Raw genomic sequence first — 19210 nt, forward strand, 5'->3', positions numbered from 1 at the left:
TATATATATATATATATATATATGTATGTATGTATATAGGGGAGCACTAGGGTGCCCCCTTATTTAGAGTCACAACGTACATCCAATCTGGTGATGCCATGTGGCACAAAACATGCAGTATTTTAAACACAAAAATGCAATCTAGTTGTATATGCATTTCCGCAGATTGCATTTTAGTTGTAGGTAAATTGCATTTTATAGTGTTGAGTTTTGCATTTTCACATATATAAATGCAATCCGTCTTTATATAAAATGCAATTTATGTGAAAATGCAAAATTCAACAATAAAAAATGCAATCTGCATATAACAAAAATGCAATCAGGCGAAATTCATTTATAGCTTCTACAAATATATATTGCATTTTAGTGTTTACAATATTGCATTTTTTGTGCCACATGGCAGCACCAGATTGGATGTACGTTGTAACTTTAATTGCTAACTACAACTAAATAATAATCATTAGATATTTAAATTAAGGGCTTAATTAATCCCTAAATGTCAATACGATCAACGAAAAACGTCAATAAGGCCATAAGATTAATTCCAACAAATATTAATAGGGGTATTAATGTCAATTAACTACATGTTTAATTATAACTAACTTTTAAAAGAAATCCCAAAATTTTAAATTCATATAACATATATCAAATTAAAGATAATTTCATAAGGATTCCAACGATATCCTACATGCATAGGTTCCGACCTCAAAATTTGAAAAAAAATTTGAAATTTTTTAATTTTTTCGTACAGCAGAAATGTCAACATACTATATAAAATATGTTAATATAATACATGTAGAATGTCAATATAAGCAATGAGTTAACATTCTTAAAGCATTGTGTTGACATTCTCAAAGCATTGTGTTGACATTCTCGAAACACTATATTGACATTTTCATCCAAAACCTTAATTTGGAGTTTTTTTTATCTTTTCTTATTTTATTAATAAAAATGAAAATTGCACGTGGCAAATTGTAGACCACACGTTTTCTATAATCCTATGACCCTAAATTAGTTGTAGTTAGCAACTAAATGAAAAATTAGCAATTGATCTACAACTAAATGATAAGTTAGCAATTGATCACTGCCCTATATTATTGATTCTTAGATTGCAAGCCCAATTATTTTCTTCACCAAGAGATCCAGTGTCTTTTCTTCTACTCCACCGTGACTTCTGATCTCCTCAATCTGCGTCCAAAGAGTCACGATTTTAATACCTCATTTACATATTATTTCTTCACTCCTCAAAGTGAAATTCACGCCTACACACCACATACACAATCTGCTCCAAGATTTACATCTTCATCACAAGAAAAGAGAAATTGTTTCAACCAATCATAAGTTTGTTGGAGGTTATTCACGTTCATTTTGCAAAGCATCAATTTCTTTGATTCTTTAAAACTCAATAAGTTTTAATGGCAGAATTTTCAGCAAGAAAAGAAGTTCTCCATCTGTTTCATTCGCGGCCAATTCCATTGTTTTCACAATTTAACAAGCAAAGGTAACCATACTTTTCTTCCTCTCGCATCTATCACATTTAGAGCATGATGCATAGAACCTTAAGAGTCACCATCATACAATGGCCTAATCCAACTCAATAAATCGATCAAACCGAATCAACATCGAACTTTAGAAAGAACTTAACTTCGTGAAGAAATCCGGGGCTGGCGCCGAGCGACGACAGTAGGAGGCTGCGCAGCGGATTACTCTCGACCGCGATCCAACGGCTGATGAAGAAGAATTTCTGTGACTCGACGACGGCGTAGCGGCTGAAGCTTCTGGGCTGCCCAACGAGCAGCTCTGTGTCGATGGCAGCGACGGGCCGAACAGCAGCGGCTGGACTGGGGCGAGTGCAGCGGCAACTGTAGTGAGTGACGACACGCGACGGCGGCTGATCTGAGGCGGCGGAAAACAGCGACGATTCAACAACGGAGTAACGGCAGCAACAAGAACTGAAGCGGTGCTGTTGTCCCGCCGCTGATCGTGAATGAGAGGAGAGATACGAACGAGGCTAGTCAATGGAGGAAGCAAGTTGCGAGAGAAAGAGATGCCGGGAGGCAGTGAATTTGATATTGGGATTGATCCTAAATTTTATGAATTTATTTAGTTGAGGAAGAGAGATTGGGGACGATGATGGGTGGGAGTTGTCTGGTTCCCAAATCTTTTCCTTCCTTTTCTTTAATTTATTCTTTAAAATGTTTCAAAAAAATTTTGGTGTTTTGGGCCTTGACTAAATTTTTGTTTTGGGCTAACTAAAATAGATAGAATTGATTGAGGGTTTTAAAATGTTTTGAGCCCAATTTAATTCCTTTTCTTGGTGATTCGGGTGTTATTATGTTCTCTCGATCGGGTTTTAGTGCCAAAGTGTCCGAAAAATTTTATTTTAATTCATGAACGACTCCTAAGGAAGATGAAGAAGTACGAAGCTGATTGTACTAGTTATGAAGACGCGAATAATCAAAAGTAAATTAAATCAAGAAACAAGTTCCCAAAAATTTTAAAGAAAGAACAAGAACATAATCGAACTTTAGGATGCATGCATTCTAAATGTTTATTTTCTCGAGATTGATGTGTACCGTTATTTGTTTTTCAAAAAGATTGTTCGCACGCCAGTTAAGGTTGGACCGAGATGGTTGATTAAAGGAAAATACTAAGTTGTTGAGATGGACTTTCTTTTAAAATATTTTGAAATATTTTGCCAAATTATGATTGATGTATCTCTTTGCAAATATGTTATGTCTTGCCATATTTTGGTTTTTGATGGAGCTACCAATCTGATTGTCTATTGGGTTTAATTCCCTCTAGACTTTGATAGTTAACGAATTCGGGTCTGACTAAGGGGTGAGCTCTTACTCAGGCTAGTGTACACATATAGGGATCTTGAGCCGTCTTTTGGGTCAGCCGGTCCAATGATCGAGTTTGTGGCCACATTTTCGCTTCACACGATAGTTCAGATTTGGTATGTGATAGTTGATGATGATAGTAGATCGGCCGATCACCATTTTAAAGTTAAAAGAATTTTAGCGTTTCTCGGCATTTTTTTAAAATTAAAACCAAAGTACACTCAAAGACGGCTTGACATGACTTTATTTATGAAAATATATTTTGGCATAAGTTCACTGAGTGCATCAAGTACTCAGCCCTGCATGTATTTTCCCTATGTGCAGGTTGTTGAGTTTTGACGATCATGGAGGATGTTGAGTATAAAAGTGAAGAAGATGGCAAATAAAATATTCTGAATATATTATGTCTTCATACATAAAATATTATTCAACTCTCGAATGCTTCCGCTAAACAGAATGTCTTTTGATTTCATGTATTGTTGTGATAATATTCATTTTGAGTTGTTGATTGTCGAAATGATATTGATTTTATTCGAGCTATTCCCCTTTATTTCGAGCTTGTATTGTTTTCCCCTTTCTTCCCCGCTTCTTTAATCCCCCATTAGTCGTGATCAACCGTGTTTTCTATCCTTAGAAAATGCGGTCGTGACAGAAATAAACATGCTTTAAGTATAATTGAAACCTAAAACATGTTTTTCTACGGAGCAGAAATAATACCTTGTTGATTCTCCAAAGAATCGACGATGACTAGCGACTTCTCCACGTGAGGCGTTTGAGTACTAGACCATGAATCTTCTCTCTGGTTTCCGAACTGTATTCCGATATCAGTGTGGGCTAATCTCACCGGGATATTAGGGCTTAAATAAAAGATACAGAAATTTGATTCCACGGAGGAGAGATGGACGAAAATTTAGTCCCCCTCTAGGTTTAGGAGTGGACGAAAATTAGAGAAAATAAATTGTGTATTTTCTGTCTCTCTTATTCTCCTATTTATATTAAGTTCCTTTTGGGCCCAGACAGGGATCTATGGAAGATTTTGGATATGGGCTCCCCCAATTTACTTTTTACTAATTAAATTGAACCCACAAATTAATATAAGTTTAATTGGAATATTACGAGCAGCCACTACAAGAGTAATATTAAACTCTCCCCATCCAAATCCGAAATTACAAGTAATTCGGGTTTCTGTTTTAACTTTCATTTCCGATGCTTAAGATTAAAATGTCCATTAATTAATTAATTAATTAATTAATGTCTGCTATGGACTTAATTAATTAACTTCTTATTAATTCGAAGAGTGGACTTATTTATAGAGTAATCAAACTCCAATTAGCTAGGTTCTGAATAATAAAACCTTGTTTCTCACTTCTCTTGAGGACATTATCAAACGAGACTCGCCTCGCGCACTATTCAATATAATAGCAATACTAGCACCACTGGATATTAATCGCCACTACCCAATATATCAGGATTATTAGGTTGCAAAAAATCCACACAATTTGATAAGTCAAAGTAGTGCATAATCAATACCGTATGCTCAATGCTAACATATATTGATTAAGAAATAAATATTTATCAAGACCTCGTCTTTCAGTAGATAGCATAAAGACTTGTCTCGCTGTTAGATCCGTTCAATGCTTTATTACATGAATGTCATCTTATTTCAATAACGCTTAGAAATATGTGGACTGACATTGCAACCTTTCACGATGGGTAGTCTAATTCCATCTAGGTTGTGAAATTCTTCTTTTTCTTTGTTCAGAACTGACCATGTTACCTTAAAGTGGACTTCGCCCACAACCGGTCTACTAAAACAAAGACTTAGACTTTGTTACGTTACTTATATATTTAAACATGCAATAAGCATCCATAAAATGTAAAAAATATAACAACATTATGACAAAAATAATCTGTTTTATTCCATGGAAAATAAAATAAGAGTTTTACAGTATTCAATCACTCGAAAGGTGATTTCTAGTATATACAAACTCTAACAGTGTAAGTATGGCTTGATGTTTTGATTTGATGGTTTGGTTCAAAATGTGCATAATTAGTGAATTGTTTGTTCGCCTTGAATCGTGCTTATACCTTGTGAGATTTGAGCCTTAATTTCTTTCTTGTGTGATTTATCTGCACTCATGTATATGTTTCTAGAACTTGCTCCTAGTCTGCCTAAGTTTACATAGTGTTTAAGTTGATAAGGGAAGATGTTAGGCCATCTTTTTATAGCATACTTTTATATCCAAAAAATTTCGACCATCTCAAAAATTTTCCTTTGGAGCCAATTTTTTGAGCATTTAATCCTATTCTTTGGAAGCCAAATAAATGGGGACACACATGAATATAAAAATAATATTTTCTCTCTCCATTTAACACACAAAATAAAACCTCCTAAAATCCCGTGTCGTCCCACAAGTGTGACATCTTTTGTGGGACGGAGGGAGTACATTTTGATATTTTAACGTGTTTTAACGTGTTTTGTGAGAAATGTGCATAATTGAGCTGAAAAGGAGAGTCGGAACGCAAAGTCTGGAAATCTGGAGTTTCTGGCGGCGACCAGCGACCGGCGGCGCCCATCAACCCACATCTGTAGCGGTCCGCCTCAGAAATCTCTACTAGAAAAGGAGTCTCGTCCGGCGACCGCCGGAGAAGGTGTGTGACATACTTGGATTTTACATAGTTTTAGAGGGTGGTTTTGTATGAATTGGAGCATATTTCGTCTATTATTAGGAGTGTTTATATCTACTTCTCTATTATGTTGGTATGTTGACCATTTTGTTAACAATGTGTAGAAAAAGGTACAAAATATGTGGATGTGCAGCAGCCTTGGTTTGAGACAATATTTACGGGAGATTTTGAAGTCCAATCAGCCCCTAATGCATACCAATCTCTTCGTCTTCGAAAGAGCTTCGCGTAGGTATCTCACACGCCTCAATCGGAGTTCGATAGAAGAAGTTATGGCCGTTATACAAACACTGCGCTGTCCAGAAAATCTCACCCGACCGGGTGAATTATTGCCCTATAATTCCACCCGGCCGGGTGGCGTAATTATGCCTGCGAGATTCCAGAGAGTACCAAAGAAGTCCCACCCGGCCGGGTGTATTTCCAGTGGATTAATTCCACCCGGCCGGGTCCGTCATTTTGGCGTTTTTCAAAGCAGAAACGCTATTTTTGAAGAGGAAAATAAGAAGGAAGAATTAGGTCAATTCTATTCATTCTCTACATGCGACAAAACACACGCTCTCTTTTTGTGAAGAACTCTTGGAAGAAGATTGAAGATTCAAGCTTCAATTCCTCCGCCAATTGCGATTCGGATCATGATTTCCATTGTTTTGCTTAGTTTCTTTTTGTTTTCTACCATGAACATGAGTAGCTAAACATCTTTTATGTAGAATTCTTGGTGAAGATGCATTGATTCATAGTTTTAATCCAATTGACTTCGTTTTTATCTAGCTCTTGTAATTGTTTGGTTTATTCCTGTGCTTTGTCCTGTCAATTGCTTGATCACCAATTGGTAGTGTTAGGGTTTCTTAGAGTAATCGGGAGGTGAAATAATTAATCTTGAAAGAGGGATACTTCACACCTTAATTCAATAAAACTCGGGAGAGTTGAGGTTTTGAGTGGGATCTTTAATCTAATCGAACTATTAGGAGTTAGGTCTAAGAATTAGAAGGGGACTTCAATTATTACACCTAATCTACGGATTTCTCACCTCGGGAGGGGGTTTAATCTATATTTGTGATTGATTCAACAATTCCGGAGACTTTAAATGGTAAATCGGTTTCAATTGGGTTAGGCTATGAGTTGTGCATCGGATCCTTGAATTCTGCATATTTCTCTATCATTTTTACAACTTGCTTCTTTGTTTTCTTGTTTAAGTGCTTATTTTAATCTCTGTTTTTATATGCTTTTAGTAGTTGTTAGTTTAAAACCAAAATTCTCGATCGTCTGGATAGTAGTTGAAATTGGTTCGTGGTACTTAGGTTTACACTTAATTGTCTCTGTGGGATACGATATACTCTTGCTTGCTGTTTGCTACGATAGCCCCGTACACTTGCGGGTATTAATTGGGTAAAATAAAGTTGAGTCAGTGTGGCGGCCCGCCACCAATGAGGCAGAGGCTCTGGACTACCGTGTGGCGACCGCTGGCCGACGTGCGGCAGCCCGCCACGAAAAGTGGCGAATCATATTTGACCTAGACTTTTCTCCAAGATTTACCATATTTTGCAGATCTTTTTCTTCTATGATGAAAAGCGATTTTTTCCTATAAACAAACCCTCAAGCTTCATCAAACAGATCCTCATTTTGCAACATAATTTCCAGAGATTAAAAGCTACAGTACTTCATTGTGCAATGAGTTGAAAAAGGATTCAAGAGCATCAAAACGACAAGGATTCACAACCTACAGATTTTATTAGCTTTAGTTCTATGATCCTATTGTTTTCTCTTCAATCTATGTGTTTAGATTATTACATCATGTGTAACTAAATTCATAGGATTTTATGGAAGTGTCAGTAACGACTTTGGTTATACAATTACTTTTTTTCTATTTAATATCCGTTTTGTTTTTACTTTGTTTCTTCCCTAAGTTAATCTTGAAGCTTCATGACTGAGTGACACAATCGTGCATGATCAAATATAACTTGTTTTATAATTGTGAGAGAATTCTAGCAAGTTAGGTCCACTTAGTAGACACTACAATTAGCTTCCCTTTAAACGACACTGTTAATTGAGAATGAGGATTTTTCAAGGGTCTTAGGAGCGTTTGGGAGTTACATATTTAGTATTGACAACTCTAATGTTAGTAATCAACGTTTGCATCGCATGAGCATAAACTAGGTGACTCGTCCTATCAAAGTATAAACTGTGCTAGGGTATTGCAGTTGGAATTTGTATATCCATAACTGTGAACGCACATCCCTGGAATTCCCTTATCTCTATACTTTTATCTCCGTGATTTATTTGCAATCAGTTGTTTACTGCTTTCAATTGCTTTCAGTTTCAAAATTCTCAAAATTCTTTCAGTTCTCCAAATAGTAATTGAGTTTTAGTGAAAAATAGACATTCTGTGTTTGTTTTCCCCGTGTTTGATATCCGGTACTGACCTTTAGCTATACTGTTCCTACTCAGTATACTTGCAGGTATTAATAGTGCTAAAAAATAGTGCATCAGCAACTAAAAGATAGTCATACACATTAAATTAGTCATGTGGAAGCCCAAATTTCCAGCACAATAATGGTAGAAGAATTAGGTTATGAATGGAGAGGGGGAGCCTTGGAGGCTCCCCAAAGACGGGTATGAATTGGTGTCAAGATTGGTTAATAATATAAATTAAGTTATGGGGTATTTATAGGCTTGAAAAATATTTAAACTTAGTAAAAAGTGTCCTACAAGTTGGAAATTTCATGTTTCATAGATTAAGGACTTTGAACTGAGACTGTTGCGCATGAACAGGCCCATCAGCCGCTTGGAAAGTTTCCAAGCTCTCTATACAGCTTTCAGCGACCGTTGGCATGCATCAGCGGCCCACTGGGCTGCGCTTCAGTTCCAGCTTCTAGTTTTGACCTTCTTATGCCCTTTTCAGCTCTATTTTGCACATTTCTCACAAAACACATCAAAATATCAAAATGGATAAAATATGCAAATAACAGACATGTAATGCAATTTTGACATTCAAAACAGACCTAATAATGGTCTTAAAACAATGCAAAATTCGAGCGTATCAATGTCCCATGATTCTTTCTGCAAAATGTGAACAATTTTCTTTTTAGTCCTGATACGCCCGGATTTTGCACTGTTTTAAGGCCATTATTTGGTCCGTTTTTGTTATCAAAATCACTCTACATGTCCATTATTTGCATATTCTATACATTTTGGTATTTTGACGTGTTTTGTGAGAAATGTGCATATTTGAGCCGAAAAGGGGAGTAAAAACGCATAGTCTGGAAATCTGGAGTCAGACGGCGACCAGCGACCGCCGCGAAGTTGTACGGCGACCGCCGGCGCCCGGCGGTCAGAGCTATGTGGCGGCCCGTCTCGGAAATTTACGCTAGGAGAAGAGTCTCGCCCGGCGACCGCCGGAGGACATGTGGCGGTCCGCCACCGAAGGGTCAGAGTCTCTGGACTCCAACGCGGCGACCGCTGGCCAAGGTGCGGCGGCCCGCCGGAGAAAGGCGGCGAATCCGACCAGCCCTAGATTTGATCCAAGATTTACCAAATTTTGAAGATCTTTTCCTTTTATGATGAGGAATAATCTTCCCCTATAAATAGGACCTCAAGCTTCATCAAAAAAAGAGTTTTTTTTCCGACACACAACAAGAACACATTCATAGAGATCAAAAGCTAGAGTACTTCAATTGTGCAAGGAGTTGAAGAAGGATTTCAAGAACATCAAGAACGACAAGGATTCAACCTACGGGTTTTATTTGCTTTAGTTTTATGTTCAAATTGCTTTCCCTTCAATCTATGTTTTTAGTTTATTCAGTCATGTGTAACTAAACTTATAGGATTCTAGGGATGTGTTAGTAGCAACTTTGGTTATACAATTCCGTTTTCTATTTAATATCCGTTTTGTTTTTACTTTGTTTCTTCCCTAAGTTAATCATGATGCTTCATAATTGAGTGACACAATTATGTATGATTCAATACAACTTGCTTCATAACTGTGACAGAGTTCTAGCGAGTTAGATCCACTTAGTAGACACTACAGTTAGCTTCCTTTAAAACGGCACTGTTAATTGAGAGTGAGGACTTTTCAAGGGTCTTAGGAGCTTTTTGGAGTTACGTGTTAGGATTGACAACCCTAATGTTAGTAATCAACGTTTGTATCGCATGAGCATAAGCTAGGTGACTCGTCCTTTCAAAGTATTAACTGTGCTAGGGTATTGTAGTTTGGAATTTGTATAACCATAAAAGTGAAAGCACATCCCTGGAATTCCCCTTATCTCTATATTTTTCTCTCCGTGATTTGCTTGCATTTAGTTGTTTACTGTTTTTAATATTTACTGTTTTCAAAAGTTTCCAATAATTCTTGTTTCTCCAGATAGTAATTGAGTTCTAGTAGAAGATAGACACTTTGTGTACATCTTCCCCGTGTTCGATACCCGGTACTAACCTTTTGCTATACTATACCTACTCTGTATACTTGCAGGTATTTATAGTGCAAATAAAAAGGCCATCAAGTCCGTCCCTATAAAGTATGAACATTCTAATTTGAAAACACTTTTCTCTGTAATGAGGTGTGACTCATTTTCCACTAACTCTTTTACTTTACCAATTATGAATTAAAACCCGTGTCGAACCAAATGTAAATATTTTTTAGGAACGAAGAGAGTAATAAATAGTTAAAGTAGATATATAGTAAATTAAAAATGAGAATAATGTAAAACATTGTCTTAACTACATTATTCTTAATTATACATCTACTTTAACTATTTATTATAATATTTTTTTAAAATGAGTGAAAAAAAATAACTTTTAACTTTCTTGAGATAGAGAGAGTATTAGTATTTACTTGGAAGTAACAATAAGAAATTTAGTATATATGAAGTAATTATTTTTTTAATTTAGAAGTTGAAATTATTTAAACATTAAAATAATTGAAAGAGAATGACTTTATTATTTCATTTGATAACATTAAAAAGTTAAGTATATTAGTTGTTTCTATATCTTGGAATTTTAAAAAAGTATCCAATAGTACTAAAATAATTTTTATGTGAATGAGATGATTATTTTATTCAATGATGATACTAAGAAATTAAGTGGAATGAAAAAATATCCTCGTTCTAGTTATGGGAAGAAAAAATTGTGTACCTAGTGTATATTATCTATACGATATATTACGAAGATATAGTAAATGAGTAAATGCTGACTATGGAAAACTTAATATCTCATAAATGATTATAGAAGGGTATATAATTATGTACTAATACTTTGAATTAACTAATCATCATAAATTTATTGTAAACATAAAATATCTAAAATGTTATATACTATAATTTTTTTATTTATTATTATATTAATAATAGTTGCATTTCATGTATCAATTTATATTGTTTTGATGATGGTAATTACTTTCTCATTACCATCATCATATTTTCATACTGCATATAAACATGTAGTCAGTCCCAAAATTAATAATCTATCCGTCAGCCAGTACTAAGCGGAAGTTGATCCACGCGGATTTTAAGAAATATAATATAGAGTATGAATTGAAAAAGTTAGTCAAATGTGAGTAAGCACAAGTTGATCCACGCGGATTTTAAGAAATATAATATATAGCGTGGATTGAAAAAGTTAGTAAAATATGAGTTATATTTTTTATTTTAGTTTTATACTCCCTTAGTCTGAGTTTAAGTGAACATTTCTAATTCGACACAAAATTTTCTGTAGTGTTGTTTTGTGAGTAAAGTAGAGAGAATAAAGTAATAAAGAAGGAAAAAAAAGTAGATAGGTGATGTTTCTGTAAATGTGTCATTTACAGTGTGACATTCCAAAAAGAAAAAATATGTCACTTATAGTGGGAAGGAGAAAGTAATAAAGTGTGAGTGATATACAGGTTCCATACAAGTATTAACAGACGGAACAAAAAAAAAATAGTACTCCCTCCGTCCTCCATAATTTGTCACCATTTGATCCGGCAGGGTTTTAAGAAATGTAATAGAATGTGAATTGAAAAAGTTAGTGGCATGTGGGTCCTACTTTTATTACTCCATATTGTATCCAGTATTCCATTTTAGTCCATCCCACATAATTTTACTCATTTCACTTTTACCATTTTTGGTAGCGGACCCTATATTCACCTAACTCATTCCTACTCACATTTTATTATAAAATCAATACTTTAAAAGTAGGACCCACATCCCACCAACTTTTTCAACTTACTTTCTATTATATTTTTTAAAACTCGTGTCAAGTCAAACTGTGTAAAATTATGTGGGACGGAGGGAGTAGTTTTATAATAAAATGTGAGTGAGAATGAGTTAGTGGAATATGAGGTCCACTACCACAAATGGTAAAGATAAAAGGCGATAAATTTTTAGGAACGGACGAAAAAGGAAATATGTGACAAATTTTCAGGGACGGAGAGAGTAACAAGGAATGGCGGGCGAACGGAGGAAGTAGGGTAATTATTTTCAATTTTTCTAAGATCACTCTCTATAGCACCAGTAACATCTTGGTGGGCCACGCTAAGGTTATCGAATAGCGCTGTTTCAGTCAATGCCATTGACTAGTTCCAAGTATTCGGCTCCACTTTTTCTCTTATACAATTCCTATACATTAGAGAAGATTATTTGCCCAACATTCTAAACAAGCTCATCCTTACTATAACGATGATGTCCCGCGTTCTTTACTTGTTCATCCTCATCTCTATTTATTCAACAATCCAAATTACCGGCGCCTCCACAGCTGCATACAACGCCACAGAACTAATCCTCCTAAGCTGTGGCGCATCAACCGTCACAAACGACACCAGCCACCGGAGTTGGGACAGCGATGAAGCTTCAAAATACATGCCGTCAAACGCTACCTCCATATCTTCAGCTTCCGATGCTTCCACTATGGAACCTTCGGTTTTTGCATTCCCTTACAAGACTGCTCGTATTTTCCACTCCCCTTTCACGTACACTTTTCCCCTCACCAGAGGCCAAAAATTCCTTCGCCTTTACTGGTACCCCAACGTTTATTCCGACGTCGACACTCGTGAATCTTTATTCTCTGTCAAAACAAATTCCTTCACCCTGTTTAGTAACTTCAGTGCTTTCCTTTATTCCAAGAATTTAAGCCAATCTTCTTTTATGATGGAATTCATCGTTAACATTGGAGCAACTCTAAGACTGGATTTGACCTTCACCCCCAATCCAGAATCTTCTGCTTTTGTAAACGGAATTGAAATTGTTTCCATGCCTGATAAACTCTACCTTTCGGAAGAAGGCGTGGAAATCAAATATGTGGATCGATTGTTTTATCTTGACAGCAACACTGCTTTGGAAAATCTGTACAGGCTGGATGTGGGCGGCGCCATTACTATTGCGATAGAAGAAGATAGTGGGCCCACTCGCGGCATGTTTCGGAGATGGAGTCCTGATGATGACTACGTAGTCTATGGTGATAGGGGGTACAAGCGGAATAAAGAGGAACCTGTGATCAACTACACCAGCAAAACTCCTCCCTATACTGCGCCGCCTCAAGTATACATATCTGCTAGAACAATGACCAACATCAGCTTAAGTTTAGAGTGGGGTTTTCCGGTTGATTCTGGATTCTACTATCTGCTCCGCTTCCACTTTTGTGATTTTGTGTTCCGTAAGGCAAACGACTTATCGTTCTCAATAAAAATCAATAATCAGACGGCTGATATTGAAGTTGATGTCATCTCCTCGGCCGGCGGCCCTAATATTCCCATCTTCAGAGATTACATAACATGGATTCCTGATGATGGAAATCGTGGAAAGCAAGACTTGCGGCTATCTTTGGTGCCTTACGTTAAGCCAGGAACAGGATATCGTAGCTCTTTGCTAAATGGTTTGGAAATTTTCAAACTCAATGATACGAAAGGAAGTTTTGCAGCATCCAATCCTGAACTCAAGATCGAGTCTCCCCCGGGGTCAGTAGCGGGGAACACGCTGCCGAAGAAGAAAGCCCGTGTTGTAACTTACACTATGGTGGGGAGTATTATCGGCGTAGTTGTCGTGGTTGCAGCTATGATTTTTCTGATTCACCGGCGTCAGTGGAAAGTGAAGAACTCGGCCACGAGCGTCACCAAGTCAAAGTGGTTTCCACTTTCCACATCTACTGTAAGAACTAGCAGGTCAGGCGTCTCCCTGCCTTCAGATATATGCAGATACTTCTCCATCGACGAGATCAAAACAGCCACTCGCAACTTCGACGACAATTTCATCATCGGCAGGGGAGGCTTCGGCAACGTCTACAAAGGCCTCATTGACAACGCAGCCACCACCGTCGCAATCAAAAGGCTCAACTCCACCTCCAGACAAGGCGCTCGCGAGTTCCTCACCGAGATCGAAATGCTCTCCAGGCTTCGCCACCTCCACTTGGTCTCCCTCATCGGCTACTGTGACGATGACGGCGAGATGATCCTGGTATACGACTACATGACCCACGGCACCCTCCGAGACCACATCTACAACTCCGACAACTCGCCCCTAAGGTGGAAGCAGCGCCTCCAAATCTGCGTTGGCGCAGCCACGGGACTGTACTACCTCCACACCGGGGCCAAGCGCTCCATCATCCACCGCGACGTCAAGTCTACCAACATCCTTCTGGATGAGAAATGGGTGGCCAAGGTGTCTGACTTCGGCCTCTCCAAAGTGGGCCCAGCCGCAGGTAGTCAAGCACACGTCAGCACAGTCGTCAAAGGCAGCTTGGGCTATGTCGACCCGGAGTACTACCGCACGCAGCAGCTAACGTTGAAATCTGATGTGTACTCGTTCGGGGTGGTGTTGTTCGAAATGTTATGCGCAAGGCCACCGATAATGCCAACCTTGCCAAGGGAGCAAGCTAATTTAGCAGAGTGGGCCAAATTTTGCTACAAGAACGGAACACTTGATCAGATTATCGATTCCAATCTCAAGGGTCAGATTGCGCCTGAATGCTTGACCAATTTTGCCGAAATAGGTGTAGCATGCCTTAGTGAGAAGGGGATTGATCGGCCATCGATGAATGACATTGTTTGGAAACTGGAGTTTGCAATACAGCTTCAAGTGTCGGCAGAGGACAGAGGTGAAGGCATGGACGATGGGTTTACGGCCTTTAGCCCCTCGCTGCCGTTGCTCGGTATTGGTGCATCTACCACGACGGACGGAGACACGTTTTCTAGATCAAAGAGCGAGTTCTCGACCAGCAGCAGTGAAAAACTCAAGTCTGCAGATGCTTTCTCTGAAATCATGAACCCCTCAGGCCGTTGAGGTCGTAATTTTCTGTTTTTCACCGTTGTATTTTTATTTTACTTTAATCTCATTTACTGTGCTAGGATAAAAAGATTATATTGTGATGGTGTAGTTATCAATCATGTGTCCTACACAAAGATGTCTCCGGTTTATTCATTGCCCCTCATGAAAGGCAATAATATATATGCTATTGAAATTTTCTGCAGTAATGCTGACAAACGAAAACAAAAAATATCTCAATGAACGATCGACGATAGTTTGAGAGTCCCTGCTTATGAAAAACAAACACATTGACTGGAAAATAATGCAATTGGGTCAAGTGCTAACGTGACATCCCTAATCCGAAACATGCATCATTTTGTATATTGAATATTATATATATTATATTTATATATGTCACATAAGTATTACTACCTCCGTCCACAAAAATTTGTCTCACTTTGACCCGGCACGAGTTTTAAGAAATGTAATGAAAAGTGAGTTGAAAAAAATTAGTAGATTGTGGGTCCTACTTTTATATATTAGTTTTAAAATAAAAAGTGAGTATGAATGAGTTAGTCGAATATGGGGTCCACTATCAAAAATGGTAAAAATGCAATGGGACAAATTTTGGGAGACGGACGGAAATGGAAAAATTGGATAAATTTTGGTGGACGGAGGTAGTAAAAAAAAAGTATAAAGGTGCATGGGAGTACATACGTAGATATTACAAATGAGTACTCCCTCCGTCCCCGATCAAGAGTCACACTTTGACCTGGCACGGGTTTTAAGGAGGTGTTTGAATGTGTAAAATAAATGGAGTTAGATAGTGGAATGTGGGACCTCTTTGACTTTTTGTGTGTAACAAATATAGTAAGTAGGAAGTGTGACTCTTAATGAGTGACGGACCGAGATGGAAAAGTGTGACTCTTAATCGGGGACGAAGGGAGTATTATTTAATTGTTGTGCTTAGTTAATATAGTTAGTTAGATATTAATTATGTATAAACTAATATTTGTGTAATATATTCCATGTAATATGTTAAAAATACACGAGTGTCTGGAGTTCTTTATATTATTACATGTTATAATCAAATGAGTACTTTTAATTATGTATAAACTAATATTTGTGTAATATATTCCATGTAATTTGTGATGGAAATACTATCTTTTTCTTTACGGACAAATCGCTCAAAAAGCAAAATTTGAATGTTCTAGAGTTTAAATGGAGTACAAAAGATGACACCATAGATTGTGACCTTTATGCAATGCGATATGAGAACGAAGGTCACCGACTGGAAATGTGATCATACAAACAACAATCAAAGTCTTTGCAGTTTCTTCGTGCCAAATATTGTACAACAATGTTGTATAACAACGACAATAGGGCATTCGGCTGTGTATTGAGAATTGCCTCACAACTGTTCGAGGAGGAGAGAAAGAGAGGACCGATAGATGTGGAGAAGATTGTTGCGGAGTACAAGAAACCATAAACAATGAATGAACTCTTGGCTTTTTTGAACATGAATGAAATCTTGGCTGTGTGAATGAACTCAGTACTGAAACATGTAGTTTTCTTTTGGTGTAGACAACGTGGGTGACTTAATTTGATTGATTTTTTTTTTGTAGTTGTTTTGATTTCAGTTAGTTATAAAATGCTTGCATGCTTGAGATTAAATATAGGTAAAGAATGTGTCTCAACATTATACAAAATATTGTTATTAGGTGCACTGCAATTAATATAGCCGTGTACTGCAACATTCGTTGAACAAAATTGCAACATTTATTGAACACATCAATATGATAATGTAAAAATTTATAATTAAAAAGGATTGAAGTTACCATTATTACTGAAATGGAAGGCAAAATGGAAACAGTAGTATAAAATTAATAATTAATCCTTCTGTAAATAATAGATTGAAACAAATAATGTGGTCTGCAATCGTTACATTAAGACTTCAATATACAATGTATAAGACTGCAATATGGCGATACTAATACTGCAATATACAATGTATAAGACTGCAATCTGGTAATGAAAAAATGAACTAACAATTTTATTTTCCCTTTTGTCGGCCACAGTTCCCACAGTCATGGTAACCTAATTCTCCACATTTTTTAGACCGACGCAATGATTTGCTGTTCAACTTTATAGCCTTCTCCTTCGCGGACACCAAATGGCTTTTAGAATCACTTTGCCGAACCTTTAGTTATTGGGTGCACTACAACTCATATAGCGGTATACTGCAATCTCGATACAAATAAAATTATTCTCATCAAGAAACACTAATTACTGAAATGGAATGCAACATGAGAAAAATAATATAAAATTTAATAATTAATCTGCAATCGTTTCTTTAAACTACAACAGGAACAAAAATTATTAAAATAACATGTAAACTACAATATCACCATGGTAACACTGCAATATTCAATGAATAACACTGCAAAAAAATTGTGCACAAAACTGAAACCAACAATGAAATTAACAACGAAATTTATGAAATCAGCAGCAAAAAAAGAAAGTACCAAAAAGAGATTCACAGAAATCAAAGCTGAATCAGTTCAGATAGTATGCACTGCAAATATACGATAGTATGGATTGCAATATACGACTATATAAACAGCAAGATGTAAAACAACAATTAGTACATAGAAACTACATAAAACAGAAACATGGTATTGCCATAAAATCATAGCCTGCATATTCTGCATAATTCCTTAAATCTACTGAAACAAAACAATGCTCAACCAAAAACTTCTCGTCAACCAAAATCACAAACTACCCTTCAACCAATATTTGAAAAAAAACTTGCCAACCAATCATAATCAAAACAATCTAAATCTGAATATGACAAATCAACAAACAATCTGAATCGAAAATTGATAATCTAACAAAGCTCACCTTCTGGAAAAACATCCAGATCAAAGTTGATAATCGATTCACCCATAATCAAACGATTTTGTGAATGAATTACAGATAGCACAAAAAGCGATTGGACAAGTGTTGTAATTGCAGAGAAATCACTGTCAATTATGGAGGAATCAAATTTAGATTAATTGAACCGATGGTGTAACACCCTCTGAACCCGACATGAAAGATGCGGTTCATGAAAAATTCTTAAGAATACCACTTCCATGTTCTTACGTTATTAATTAAGACCATTTGGAAAAGCGAAGAAGTCGGGAAGTAGAGGTGCTAAAATAACATATATGACCAGCATTTAATTTCTAAATACAAACATCAATTAAAGCCAACAAAATAGTTACACTCCAAAAGCCTAAGTATATGCCACTAAAGTTTAAGTTCAAAAGTATATACAAGCAGCACTGAAGGAACGGAGGCAGGTGTGCTATCGTGCCGAATTTCCCCCAATCTACTTTTCCCTTGTTGAATCTTATTATGACAACTTAACCTTGGTGTTGCCTTCAAGCTCTAGGTTTTTACTTCCATGGAGGAAAAAGGTGAGGGGACTAGGAGGGGGTATTCTAATCAAGGAGTCTTAGATTTAAGAGTGTATGGCGGTGGGTGAATTGGTAGTCCGTTCACAGCAGAAGGTTGATACCGAGAGAGAGCTTCTATTCTACTTCAAGAGCTAAATTCTCAATGTGTGTGTTTTTGTGTGTGTTTCTCGATTCCTCTCTTAAGAAAGAAGAATTGGGCTCTTCTTTTTTTATTTTAATTATCCCCAACTAGGCCCAATTAGTGATTTTCCCCTTATTTATCATCTCTAATATTTAAACAATCTAGTTTAAACACATAAAAATACTTATTGATAATCTAGGCATAACTCAAAGATCATTTAGAACTAATAATTTCTTGGCCCAGCTTCAGGGGGCGTTACACTCACCCCCACAAAAGAAAAAATTTCGTCCTCGAAATTTACCTTCATCAAACAAAATTACCTAGGTTAAAAAGATGAGGGTATTGACTCCGCATAGTCTCTTCAGGTTCCCATGTAGATTCCTCAATATTATGATTTCTCCAGAGAACTTTGACCAATGGAATATTTTTCCTTCGCAAAATTTTAGCATCTCGTGCTAAAATTTCTATAGGCTCTTCTTCAAAGGTCAAATTTGGCTGCAACTCAATAGTTTCACGTGATAAAATGTGTGAGGGATCTGACCGATAGCGTCGTGACATAGATACGTGGAACACGTTATGAATTTTCTTCAGCTCCTCTGGAAGTTGCAAACGGTATGCTACTGGTCCCAATTTCTCAATGATTTCGTATGGACCTATGAATCTTGGGCTAAGTTTCCCCTTACGGCCAAAACGAAAGACTTTCTTCCACGGAGAGACCTTAAGGAATGCCTTGTCACCTACCTCAAATTTAATATCTTTGCGTTTTAAATCTGCGTAGGATTTCTGACGATCATGGGCTGCTTTTAGTTTCTCTCGGATAAGTTTAACTTTGTTCTCGGTCTCTTGAATTAAGTCAGGGCCAATAATTTTTTTCTCACCAAGTTCCGCCCAACA

The 19210-nt window shown here is 36.9% G+C and overlaps 1 long non-coding RNA gene and 1 pseudogene across 1 annotated transcript; both read left to right on the top strand.

Moving 5' to 3' along the window:
* Positions 1–1189: 1189 nt before the first annotated feature.
* Positions 1190–3374, top strand: LOC148931078 (uncharacterized). Its single transcript, XR_016136830.1, has 2 exons — positions 1190–1501; positions 3168–3374. It is a non-coding gene; the product is annotated as an uncharacterized LOC148931078 (long non-coding RNA).
* Positions 3375–12126: 8752 nt separating this feature from the next.
* Positions 12127–14961, top strand: LOC125212109 (receptor-like protein kinase FERONIA pseudogene; annotated as a pseudogene).
* Positions 14962–19210: the final 4249 nt, after the last annotated feature.

This window comes from Salvia hispanica, chromosome 3 (genome assembly GCF_029641045.1).
Source record: "Salvia hispanica isolate PSC_SH4W2 chromosome 3, Shi_PSC_v1, whole genome shotgun sequence".
Taxonomy (NCBI): Eukaryota; Viridiplantae; Streptophyta; class Magnoliopsida; order Lamiales; family Lamiaceae; genus Salvia; species Salvia hispanica.